This window comes from Mobula birostris, chromosome 22 (assembly GCF_030028105.1).
Source record: "Mobula birostris isolate sMobBir1 chromosome 22, sMobBir1.hap1, whole genome shotgun sequence".
In the NCBI taxonomy this organism is placed as follows: domain Eukaryota; kingdom Metazoa; phylum Chordata; class Chondrichthyes; order Myliobatiformes; family Myliobatidae; genus Mobula; species Mobula birostris.
In genome coordinates this window covers 582,380-595,149 of record NC_092391.1, presented here as the reverse complement: position 1 = coordinate 595,149, position 12,770 = coordinate 582,380, and the positions used below count along the sequence as shown (strand labels likewise).

At 43.4% G+C, this 12,770-nt stretch overlaps 1 protein-coding gene across 1 annotated transcript in view; it reads left to right on the top strand.

The window, feature by feature from the left end:
- The window catches only part of LOC140186083 (protein Niban 2-like), a 330,169-nt gene that overhangs the window by 205,827 nt on the left and 111,572 nt on the right, over nucleotides 1-12,770 (top strand). The gene's annotated exons all lie outside the window — the stretch shown is intronic.

The window sequence follows — 12,770 nt, the reverse complement described above, 5'->3', positions numbered from 1 at the left end:
AATGATCCAAGAACCTGAAGCCCTGACCCCACACGAGCTTCTCAGCCATACACTAATCTGCCAAATCACCCTGCTTCTACCCTCACTGGTGCACGGCACAGGCAGCAGTCTAGAAATTACGACCCAAGAGGTCCTGCTTCTCAGCTTTCTACCTAGCCCAGGATCATATATTATCCTGGCATGAGAAATCATTGCCTTTCCTGAGATGAATATTAGTCAAATTTTCAAATATCTTTGGAAAAGCAAGCTGTGGTTTAGAAATGGGCAGGGGTGGAGGGGAAGGCATTGGAAGAGAGATTCATTGTGTGGGTTAGGGATGGGCAGGGGCTCGGGAAGAGATTCATTGTGTGGTTTAGGGTGGGCAGGGCTGCAGAGAAAGAGAGGTTCATTGTGTGGGTTAGGAATGGGCAGGGGTGCAGGGGAAGAGATTCATTGTGTGGATTAGGGCGGGCAGTGGTGCAGGGGAAGAGAGATTCATTGTGTGGGTTAGGGATGGGCAAGGGTGCACAGGAAGAGAGATTCATTGTGTGGGTTAGGGATGGGCAGGGGTGCAGGGAAAGAGATCCATTGTGTGGGTTAGGATGGGCAGGGGTGCAGGGAAAGAGTTTCATTGTGTGGGTTAAGGGGTTAAGGAAGGGCAGAGGAAGAGCAATTCATTGTGTGGATTTGGGATGGACAGGGTTGCAGGGGCAGGGATTCATTCTGTGAGAGGGCTGTGCAGGGGGAGAGAGATTCATTGTCTGGATTAGGGATGGGCAAGGGTGCAGGATAAAAGATTCATTCTGTGGGTTAGAGTTGGGCAGCAGGAAAAAGGGGAAGAGACTCATTGTGTGGATTAAAGATAGGCAGGAATTCAGGGAAGAGATTCATTCTGTGGATTAGAGTTGGGCAGTGGGGGAAAGGGGAAGAGGCTCATTGTGTGGTTAGAGATGGGCAGTGTTGCAGGGGAAGAGATTCATTGTGTAGGTTAGGGATAGGCAGGGCTGCACTGGAAGGCATTAGAAGAGAGATTCATTGCGGGGTATTTGAAAATAAAATGAGCTTCATTTAACATTCTAGAAAAAAAACAAAATAATGTTTAAACTAACTCACTGCACAGCGCAAGAAAATTCAAAAATGACAATTGCTGGATATATGAAATATATGCAGAAACAGATAGAGAGGCTTGTCAAATGGTGTGAGAACAGAATCAGAATCACCAGGGTGACGTGAAATTTGTTAACAGCAACAGCAGTTCAATGCAATACGTAATCTAGCAGAGCGAAAAAAAACAATAAATGAAATAAAAAATAATAATACATAAACAATTAAATCAATTATGTATATTGAATAGATTTTAAAAATGTGTAAAAACAGAAATACTGTATATTTTTTTTAAAAAGTGAGGTAGTGTCCAAAGTTTCAATGTCCATTTAGGAATTGGATGGCAGAGGGGAAGAAGCTGTTCCTGAATCGCTGAGTGTGTGCCTTCAGGCTTCTGTACCTCCTACCCGATGGTAACAGTGAGAAAAGAGCATGCCCTGGATGCTAGGGGTCCTTAATAATGGACACTGCCTTTCTGAGACACTGCTCCCTAAAGATGTTCTGGGTACTTTGCAGGCTAGTGCCCAAGATGCAGCTGACTAGATTTACAACATTCTGCAGCTTCTTTCAGTCCTGTGCAGTAGCCCCTCCATACCAGATAGTGATGCAGCCTGTCAGAATGCTCTCCATGGTACAACTGTAGAACAACAACCTGCTTCTCATCATGATTGTGGACCAGGATGGTGCAGGTCGACCATTCTCCATTGTACATCAATGGCTTTGCTATAGAGGAAGTGAAGAGCACCAAGTTCTTTGGTGTGCACATAATGGACAATCTATCCTGGACCCTCATTAGTCTAGAAGGCGCAGCAACATCTACACTTTCTAAGGAGATTTAGGTGCGCAAGGCTGCCCACCTGCATTCTAACAACTTACTACAGGAGCACCAGGACTAGGACTGACAGACTGGGTAACAGCTTCTTCCCTCAGGCTGCCACCACCAAGGCACCAAGATCTCGTCACTAGGACAGCAAGCTGTTTACTGTTTACCTGTGCTGCACACTACGTGCATTTTAAATTATATTTTATTAACTTATTTATGGTAATATTTTGTTTTGTGTTGTGTATGATACATGTTTTGTGAGTGCGCCATGGTCCAGAGGGACATTGTTTCATTAGATTGTATATATGTACAGTCAGATGACAATTAACTTGAACTTGAACTTGAAAATGCTAGAAACACAAGTTAGGCAACATCAGCGGAAAGATAAACTGAGTTAATGTGCATATTGAATGGTGCAGCACGCTTAAGAGGATGATTGACTTGCTTCTGCTCCTAATGTCCCCCACCTATACAATGGGCAATTTACAGTAAGTAGTGTGTAAACTGGCAACCAGCATATCTGGCATGTGAGAGGAAACGCAGCTGCAGGGAAAACCATGCACTTGCAGAGAAAGTATGCAGATGTCACACAATGATTACTTCACTTCATTAAGACTGATAGATTATATCCATTATCAAGGGATATTTGCCAAGTTTGGAACAGAGTTTTGTACTTTCTTGGCTTTTGTTATAATTTAATCCAAATTAAACAAATTTGGTTAATAAAATGGGATGAATCATCAGATCCATATAAGCATGCCCCTAGTTTTAAGCAAAAGCAAGGAAGGAAATAGTGGATACAAGAGCAGATATTAGAAATCCAGAGAAAAATAGTAGAAGCTGGAGCCATCATTCCCAGTTCGAGGGGTGCCTCAAGGTGACTGGAAAGTTAGACATTTGGCAGCAAAGTTTCTAACAGCGATTGACAGCATAACCATAGACCAGTCAATTGAACAGGAGGCAAGGAAATGTTTAGAAAAGAAATCTGCTAGGAGCTTTGAGAATAATGCATGTTAAAGTTCATGTAACAAATAAATTGGAGAAGTGATTAGCTAAGCGCTAATCCAGAACCCCAGAAAATTGGCAGTAGATGCTGTGGAAGAAAGCAAGGATATTACAGTCAAACTCTGATAATCCTCTAACTGATTGTCTAGAAATCCCAAAGACACAGCATCTGTTTCATCTGTTCCTGTTCCCCACACTCCCTTTAAACTCACTGCCACGCTATTTTCTTCAGTCATTTTAAATTCACCTGCAACCTTAACTGTGACTTTAGCAAGGCCTTTGACAAGATCTCACATTGAAGACTAGTTGGTAAATAAGGTCATAGGGAATTCAAGGAGAGTAAGCTAGTTGGAAGATTGTTTCTCAGAGGCCAATTATTGAATTGAATTTGAATTGAATTGAATTGACCTTATTACCACTGCATGCTTCGCGGCCTGGAGGTTGGGGACCACTGCACCACCTCAACCTCCAACGACTCATCCTAACACACCATCATCAGTGTGCTCAGCGCTGTCTTCCCAATTTCAGTAAGTGATACTACACTGTACATACATTATTTCTACTTTATATAGACTGTGTGACGCAGTCGGCAATCGCCTCTGATCTGGGCTGACACTTACGTGCCGGGCGGCACCTAATTAATTAGCTTGTTTATTTCGGCTTTTTTCTTAAAGATGTGCTGGGTGCGTCCCCGCTACTGCTGCATTCTCCGCAGCAATGTATCGGTCCACAGCCTGGGGGTTGGGGTGGTGGGACACTGGGGTGTCATCTCATCGTCATCTGTTTCCATCAGGGCAGGCAGGTCATCTTCTTCTATGTCTGCCTGCCTCGATGTCGAAGGTCAAGGTTCATCGTCTGCTGTGGCTGATGTGGAAGGCTTGAAAAACGACTGTATGCTTGACTGCTTATCCTCGCGCATTTTTTCTATCATCTCATGCAGTTGCTTCGCATTCAGTTCCTGGACAACTTCACTTTTAGTCCGTTCGCTACAGCATTTGGTTTCGATTGTTATCCTTTCCTCTTCCAATTGCATCAGCTCTTCATCTATCAGTTCTTGGTCATGGGATGCCAAAACCTCTTCAACATTATCTTCGTCAACTTCCACAAGCCAAACTCACTTTGTCCTTACTTCGTTCACCACGATCGAAACGCTTAATTATGTCTAGTTTTACGCTAAGCGTAACACCCTTACGAGCTCTTTTAGGCTTTTCTGATACCTTAGAACTCATCTTGCTAACGGCTGCTCACAGGCACGTGTTTAAGCAATGCCGGCTAGAATGCAGTTCCGGGGGAGGAGCTTGGCTTCTCAGGGCGGGCGCTGCCTTTTATCGTAACAGTGAAAATACCTTCTGTTAGCAAAAACAGGTAACTAATGTAGGTCTTTCGTAACAGCGAGGTTTCGTAAAGCGAATGTTTGAAAAGTGGGGGACACCTGTACAAGGTTTGTATTCTCAAAATTTCACTTTTGAAGGCCTCCCTCTTACCAAGCACATATTTGCTAGAAAACAGCCTGTCCCAATCCACACTTGCCAGATTATTTCTGATACCATCAAAATTGGCCCTTCTCCAATTTAGAATCTCAACCCATGGAGCAGACCTATCTTTTTCCATATTTACTTTGAAACTAATGGCATTGTGATCACTGGATGCAAAGTGTTGCCCTGCACAAACTTCTGTCATTTGCCCTGTGCCATTCCCTAATACCAGATCAAGTATCGCACACTCTCACATTGGGACTTCTACATACTGATTAAGGAAGCTTTCCTGAACACATTTAACAAACTTTGTCCTAAGTAGTCCTTTTACAGTATGTGAGTCCCAGTCAATATGTGGAAAGTTAAAATCACCTACTATAACAACTTTATGTATCTTGCAACAGTCTAAGATCGCTCTACAAATTTGTTCCTCTAAATTCCTTGGACTATTGGGTGGTCTGTAATATAGCTCCATTAACATGATCATACCTTTCTTACTTCTCAGTTTCACCTATAATGCCTCACAGATGAGTTCTCCAGTCTGTCCTGACAGAGCATTGCCATGACACTTTCCCTGATAAGTAATGCCATCCTTCCTTCTTTAATCCCTTCTGCTCTGTCACATCTAAAACAACAAAACCCCGGAGTACCGAGCTGCCAGTTCTGCCCCTCCTGCAACTAAGTCTCACTAACGGCTACAATATCATAATTGCATGTGTTGATCCATGCCCCGAGTTCATCTGCCTTTCCTACAATACTTCTTGCATTGAAATATACACAGCTCAGGACACTGGTCCCACCATGGTCAACCTTTCGATTCCTGAGGTCTGAGGTCTTATCAGCATCTATCTCCACCATCTCTCCATTAGTTGTTCTGGCATTCTAGTTCCCACCCCCTGCAATTCTAGTTTAAACCCCACCATGCTGTATTAGCAAACCTTCCTAATAGGATATTAGTTCACTTCCAGTTCAGGTGCAAACTCTCTCTTCTATACGGGTCCCACCTTCACTGGAAGAGAGCCCAATGATCCAAAAATCTTATGCACTCCCTCCTACACCAACTCCTTAGCCATATTATTAAACTGTATAATCTTCCTCTTCTGGCCTCACTAGCATGTGGTACGGGTAGCAATCCTGCAATCACAACCTGGGTGACCTGCCCTTTAACTTAGCGCCTAACTCCCAGAACTCCCTTTGCAGAACCTTGTCAGTCTTCCTACCCATGTCATCAGTACCTACGTGGACCATGACCTCTGGTGGTTCAGCCTCCCACTTAGGAATGCTGAGGACTCGATCCAAGATGTACCAGACTCTGGCACCCAGAAGGCAACATGAGTTTAGTGTTGAGAGGATACCAGGGATACCGAGAGACAAGATCTTGGTTTTCCAAATACAGGTAGATCCTATCTCTCACAATCCCCTCTAGTAATCTCCCAACACTGAAGTTACTGTAGGTTCACCTGCATTTCCCCAGCTCGTTCTTGGAGCCCTTCTCAAGTAAAGCAACAATATTTGGGCCTGTCATAACAGCATAGTGGGTAGTGTAAATGTTAATACAGTGCCAGCGACCCAGTTGAAATTCTGCCACTGTCTGTAATGAGTTTTCACGTTTTCGCTGTGACTACATGGATTTTCTCCAACATACCAAAGATGTACAGGTTAGTAGGTTAATTGGTCATCTTGGTGTAATTGGACAGAGTGTTTTCGCTTTACCTGTTACTGTGCTATTTCTCTAAATAACAATAAAATAAATAAAATTTGCCAGCCTCCAGAATTCTGGTACCTCTCCTATGGCTAACAGTAATACAGGTATCTCTGCCAGAGCCACAGCAGTTTACTTTACTTTACTGTCGCTAAACAATTGATACTAGAGCGTACAATCATCACAGCGATATTTGATTCTGCGCTTCGCACTCCCTGGAGTACAAATTGATAGTAAATATTAAAAATTTAAATTTTAAATCATAAATGGAAAATAGAAAAGGGAAAGTAAGGTAGTGCAAAAAAACCGAGAGGCAGGTCCGGATATTTGGAGGGTACGGCCCAGATCCGGGTCAGGATCTGTTCAGCAGTCTTATCACAGTTGGAAAGAAGCTGTTCCCAAATCTGGCCATACAAGTCTTCAAGCTCCTGAGCCTTCTCCGGGAGGGAAGAGGGACGAAAAGTGTGTTGGCTGGGTGGGTCATGTCCTTGATTATCCTGGCAGCACTGCTCCGACAGTGTGTGGTGTAAAGTGAGTCCAAGGACAGAAAATTGGTTTGTGTGATGTGCTGGGCTGTGTTCACGATTTTCTTCAGCTTCTTCCGGTCTTGGACAGGACAACTCGCATACCAGGTTGTGATGCACCCTAGAAGAATGCTTTCTACGGTGCATCTATAAAAATTAGTGAAGGTTTTAGGGGACAGGCCAAATGTCTTCTCTGTCTTCCCATTCATCAAGTGATTTATCTTCTTTCATGTGCATTAAGACTGCTAATAGCATCTCTTTCATAATATAGATGTATCCAAAGGTATTGCGAACTTTTCCCTGAATTTCCTCACTTCCATGACCTTTTCCACAGTAAATACAGATGGGAAATATTCATCCAATGTTCCTTTCCTTTGCCATCCTTATCCTTCTTCCTTTCTGGAATATGCAGGTCTTAAACTCTGATTAGCTGGTTTTAAGCAACTCTTCCCTCCACCCCCAGCCACCCCTCCCCCACTGCCCCACCGTAAGATGTAGACTTGGCATACAACTACTGCATTCTGGTGGCCCAATCAGCAGCGAGAGCAGAGCACTTTGTGGAGGTTATTTGCTGTTAGGCGAAGCTTATACAAACCCCATTTCCAGAAAAGTTGGGATATTTTCCAAAATGCAATAAAAACAAAAACCTGTGATATGTTAATTCACGTGAACCTTTATCTAACTGACAAAAGTACAAAGAAAGGATTTTCAATAGTTTTACTGACCAACTTAATTGTATTTTGTAAATATACACAAATTTAGAATTTGATGGCTGCAACACACTCAACAAAAATTGGGACAGAGTTAAAATAAGATTGAAAAGTGCACAGAATATTCAAGTAACACCGGTTTGGAAGACTCCACATTAAGCAGGCTAATTGGTAGCAGGTAGAGGTATCATGACTGGGTATAAAAGTAGTGTCCATCAAAAGCTCAGACTTTGCAAGCAAGGAGGGGTCGTGGCTCACCCCTTTGTGCCAAAATTCGTGAGAGAATTGTTAGTTCAAAAGGAACATTTCTCAACACAAGATTGGAGAGAATTTAGGTCTTTCAACATCTGCAGTAGATAATGTTGTGAAAAGATTCAGAGAATTCAGAGCCATTTCAGTGTGTAAAGGGCAAGGTGGGAAACCACTGTTGAATGCGCGTGATCTTCGAGCCCTTAGGCGGCACTGCCTAAGAAACCGTCATGCTACTGTGACAATTATAGCCACCTGGGCTCGGGAGTACTTCGGAAAACCATTGTCACTCAACACAGACCGTCGCTGCATCCAGAAATGTAACTTGAAACTCTATTACGCAAGGAAGAAGCCATACATCAACTCTACGTAGAAACGCCGGCGAGTTCTCTGGGCCCGGGCTTATCTCAGATGGACCGAAAGACTATGGAACCGTGTGCTGTGGTCAGATGAGTCCACATTTCAGCTAGTTTTTGGAAAAAACGGGCATCGAGTTCTCCGTGCCAAAGATGAGAACGACCATCCAGATTGTTATCAGCAAAAGGTGCAAAAGCCAGCATCTGTGATGGTATGGGGGTGCATCAGTGCCCACGGCATAGGTGAGTTACATGTATGTGAAGGTACCATTGACTCTGAGGCATATTAGGATTTTAGAGAGACGTATGTTGCCGTCAAGGCGACGTCTCTTCCCGGGACATCCATGCTTATTTCAGCAGGACAATGCCAGAACACATTCTGCATGGGCTACAACAGCGTGGCTTTGTAGACACAGAGTGCGTGTGCTTGACTGGCCTGCTGCCAGTCCAGATCTATCTCCTACTGAAAATGTATGGCACATCATGAAGAGGAGAATCAGACAACGGAGACCACGGACTGTTGAGCAGCTGAATTCTTATATCAAGCAAGAATGGACAAAATTTCCAATTGCAAGTCTACTACAATTAGTACCCTCAGTTCCAAAATGATTAAAAAGTGTTATTAAAAGGAAAGGTGATGTAACACAATGGTAAACATGCCTCTGTCCCAACTTTTATTGAGTGTGTTGCAGCCATCAAATTCTAAATTTGTGTATGTTTACAAGATACAACTAAGTTGGTCAGTAAAACTATTGAAAATCTTTTCTTTGTACTTTTGTCAGTTAAATAAAGGTTCACGTGAATTAACATATCACAGATTTTTGTTTTTATTGCATTTTGGAAAATATCCCAACTTTTCTGGAAATGGGGTTTGTACAAAAGTAGAGCTTTGTGGGCGTTCGGACCTTCCAGAGGCCTAATCAGAGCACTTCAACGAGGTTAATCACAGATCGGCAAAGCTTGTAGGTAAAGAGAGTTCCGTGGGCATTCGGAGGCTCCGGAGGCCCAAACAGCAGCAGGAGCAGAGCACTTTGACGAAGATACGCGCAGATCAGCGAAGCTTGTATAAAAGGAGAGCTTAGCGGGCATTCGGACATTCTGGAGGTCCAGTCAGCGGAAGGAGCAGAGCACATCAAATTAAATAGAAGTACAAGAGGACAAGCTGAGCGGCCATTGTTGGGAGTAGGCCAGCAGTGAGAGTAGGAGCATAGGGCTTTGACTCAGGAGGCTTCGACGAGAAGAGGCTGAGGCCAAAGAAACAGGTTGGAAGGGTTAGTTTTTCCTTTCGTTATTGCTGATTTGGTCTTGGTTACCCATTGTACAGTACAGGCAGGATGGCAGATACGGCGGTTGAATGCTCCTCCTGTAGGATGGGGGAATTGATGGAACCTGATGATCTCCCTGATGACTACACTTGCGGGAAATGTAACTAACTCTAGCTCCTGAAAGACCACATTAAGGAACTGGAGCTGGAGTTGGATGAACTAGGGGTCATACGGGAGGCAGAGCAATTGATAGATACAACTTTTGAGCAGGTGATTACACGAGACTGCAGAATTCAGGAGTAGGAAAGTGAATACTGAGAGAGGTAAAGGAAGAAAGAAGTCAGTGCAGGGTTCCCCTGCAGCCGTTGACCTCAGCAACAGGTATACCCCTTTGGATACTGCTGAGGAGGGTGACCTATATGGGCAAAGCAGCAGCAGCCAGACCAAAAGCACTGTGGTCGGCTCTAAGCCTCAGAAGGGTAGGGTGAAGTCAGGAGAAGCGATAGTCATAGGGGACTCGATAGTTAGGGGGTCAGATAGGACTTACAGCGGACTGAAAACGCTTGAGAGTATAGACATTAAGAAAGAGAATGTGCTGGAGCTTTTGAAAGGTATTAAGTTAGATAAGTTGCCAGGACCAAACAAGATATACCCCAGGCAACTGTGGGAAGTAGGGGAGGAAATTGCTGAGCCTCTGGCAATTATCTTTACATTATCAATAGGGTCGGGAGAAGTACCAGAGGATTGGAAGGTTGCAAATGTTGTTCCCTTGTTCAAGAAAGGCAGTAGAGATAACCCTGGAAATTATAGACCAGTAAGTCTTACTTCAGTCGTGGGCAAGTTGTTGGAGAAGATCCTGAGAGGCAGGATTTATGAGCGTTTGAAGAGACATAATCTGATTAGGAATTGTCAGCATGGCTTTGTCAAGGGTAGGTCACGCCTTATGAGCCTGATTGAATTCTTTGAGGATGTAACAAAACACATTGATGAAGGTAGAGCAGTGCATGTAGTGTATATGGATTTCAGTAAGGCATTTGATAAGGTTCCCATGCAAGGCTCACTCAGAAAGTAAGGAGGCATGGGATCCAAAGAAATCTTGCTTTGTGGTTCCAGAATTAGATTGCCCACAGAAGGCAAAGGGTTGTTCATATTCTGCATGAAGGACAGTGACCAGTGGTGTTCTACAGGGATCTTTTCTGGGACCCCTGCTCTTTGCGATTTTTATAAATAACCTGGATGAGGAAGTAGAAGGGTGGGCTAGTAAGTTTGTTGATGACACAAAAGTTGGGGGTGTTATGAACAGTCTGGAGAGTTGTCGGGGTTACAGCGGGACATCGATAGGGTGCAGAAATGTGCTGAGAAGTGGCAGATGGAGTTCAACCCAGGTAAGTGTGAAGTGATTCATTTCAGTAGGTTAAATTTGAAGACAGAATATAATATTAATGGTAAGGCTCTTGGCAGTGTGGCGGATTAGCGATATCTTGAGGTCCGTGTCTATGTAACACTCAAAGCTGCTGCGCAGGTTGACAGTGTCTTAAGAAGGCGTATGATGTGATGGCCTTCATCAACCATGGGATTGAGTTCAAGATCCGTGAGGTATTGTTACAGCTATATAAGACCTTGGTCAGACCCCACTTGGAGTACTGTGTTCAGTTCTGGTCACCTCACTACAGGAAGGATGTGAATACTATAGAGAGAGTGCAGAGGTGATTTACGAGGATATTGCCTAGATTGGAGATCATGCCTTATAAGAATAGATTAAGTGAACTTGGCCTTTTTTATCTTAGAGTGAGGGAGAATGAGAGGTGACCTGATAGAGGTGTACAAGATGATGAGAGTCATTGATCATGTGGATAGCCAGAGACTTTTTACCAGAGCTGAAATGGGGGTATAATTTTAAGATGCTTGGAAGTAGGTACAAGGAGGATATCAGAGTTAAGTTTTTCACACAGAGTGGTGGGTGCAAGGAATGCACTGCCAGCGACGGTGGTAAAGGTGGATACAATAGGATCTTTTACAAGACTTTCAGATACATACATGGAGCTTAGAAAAACAGAGGGCAATGCAGTGGGGAAATTCTAAGCTATTTCTAGAGTAGGTTATATGGTCAGCACAGTTTTGTGGGCCGAAGGGGCTGTAATGTTCTATGTACAGCAAGTAATTAGAAATATTGTCATCTACTGTTAGAGAAGGCAGTAAGTGCTTGTGCAATCATACATAACATTGACAAGACTGTACCTGGAGAACAGTTTTGCTTTCTTTTCTCAAGAAGGCATATACTTAGAAACATAGAAAAGTACAGCATAGAAACAGCCTCATCGGCCCATCTAGTCCGTACCTACCCATTAAAACTGCCTAGTCCCATCAACCTACGCCTGGGCCATAGCTATCCAAACCCCTACTATCCATATACAAATCCAAATTTCCCTTAAACGTTGAAACACCGGTGGCAAGGGTATGTGCTTAGCCCACTGCTCTACTCTCTCTATATCCATGACTGTGTGGCTAGACGTAGCTCAAATAGCATATATAAATTTGCTGATGATACAACCATTGTTGATAGGGTCTTAGATGGTGTTGAGAGGGCATACAGGAGCAAGATATGTCAACTAGTGGAGTGGTGTCGCAGCAATAACCTTGCACTCAAAGTCAGTAAGACGAAAGAGCTGATTGTGGACTTCAGGAAGAGTAAGATGAAGGAACGCATACCAATCCTCATAGAGGGATCAGAAGTGAAGAGAGTGAGCAGTTTCAAGTTCCTGGATGTCAAGAACTTTGAGGACCTAACCTGGTTCCAACATATCAATGTAGCTATAAAGAAGTCAAGACAGCGACTATATTTCCTTCAGAGTTTGAAAAGATTTGGCACGTCAAATCTTTGTACACTCAAAAATTTCTATAGTTGTACCATGGAAAACATTCTGACAGTCTGCATCACTGTCTGGTATGGAGGGGGCTACTGCACAGAACCGAAAGAAGCTGCAGAGGGTTGTAAATTTAGTCGACTCCATCTTGGGTACTCGCCTACAAAGTACCCAGGATATTTTCAAGGAGTGGTGTCTCTGAAAGGTAGTGTCCATTATTAAGGACCTCCAGCACCCAGGGCATGCCCTTTTCTCACTGTTACCATCAGGTAGGAGGTACAGAAGCCTGAAGGCACACACTCAGCAATTCAGGAACAGCTTCTTCCCCTGTGCCATCCAATTCCTATAAGGACATTGTGTACCCATGAACACTACCTCATTTTTTTAAGTATATATTATTTGTTTTTAACATGATTTTAATCTATTTAATATATGTATACTGTAATTGATTTACTTTTATTTTTTTCCTCTTTTATATTATGTATTGCATTGAACTGCTGCTGCTAAGTGAACAGATTTCATGACATATGCCAGTGATAATAAACGTGATTCTGATTCTAAAATAGATTAGGCATGTACCAGTTGCACGAGCAACTCTTTTCACACTCTCAGAACCTTCTGAGTGAAAATGTTTCCCCTCATGTTCCCCTTAAATTTTTCATCTTTCCCCTTTATCCCATGACCTCTAGTTGTAGTCCCAACCAACCTCATTGG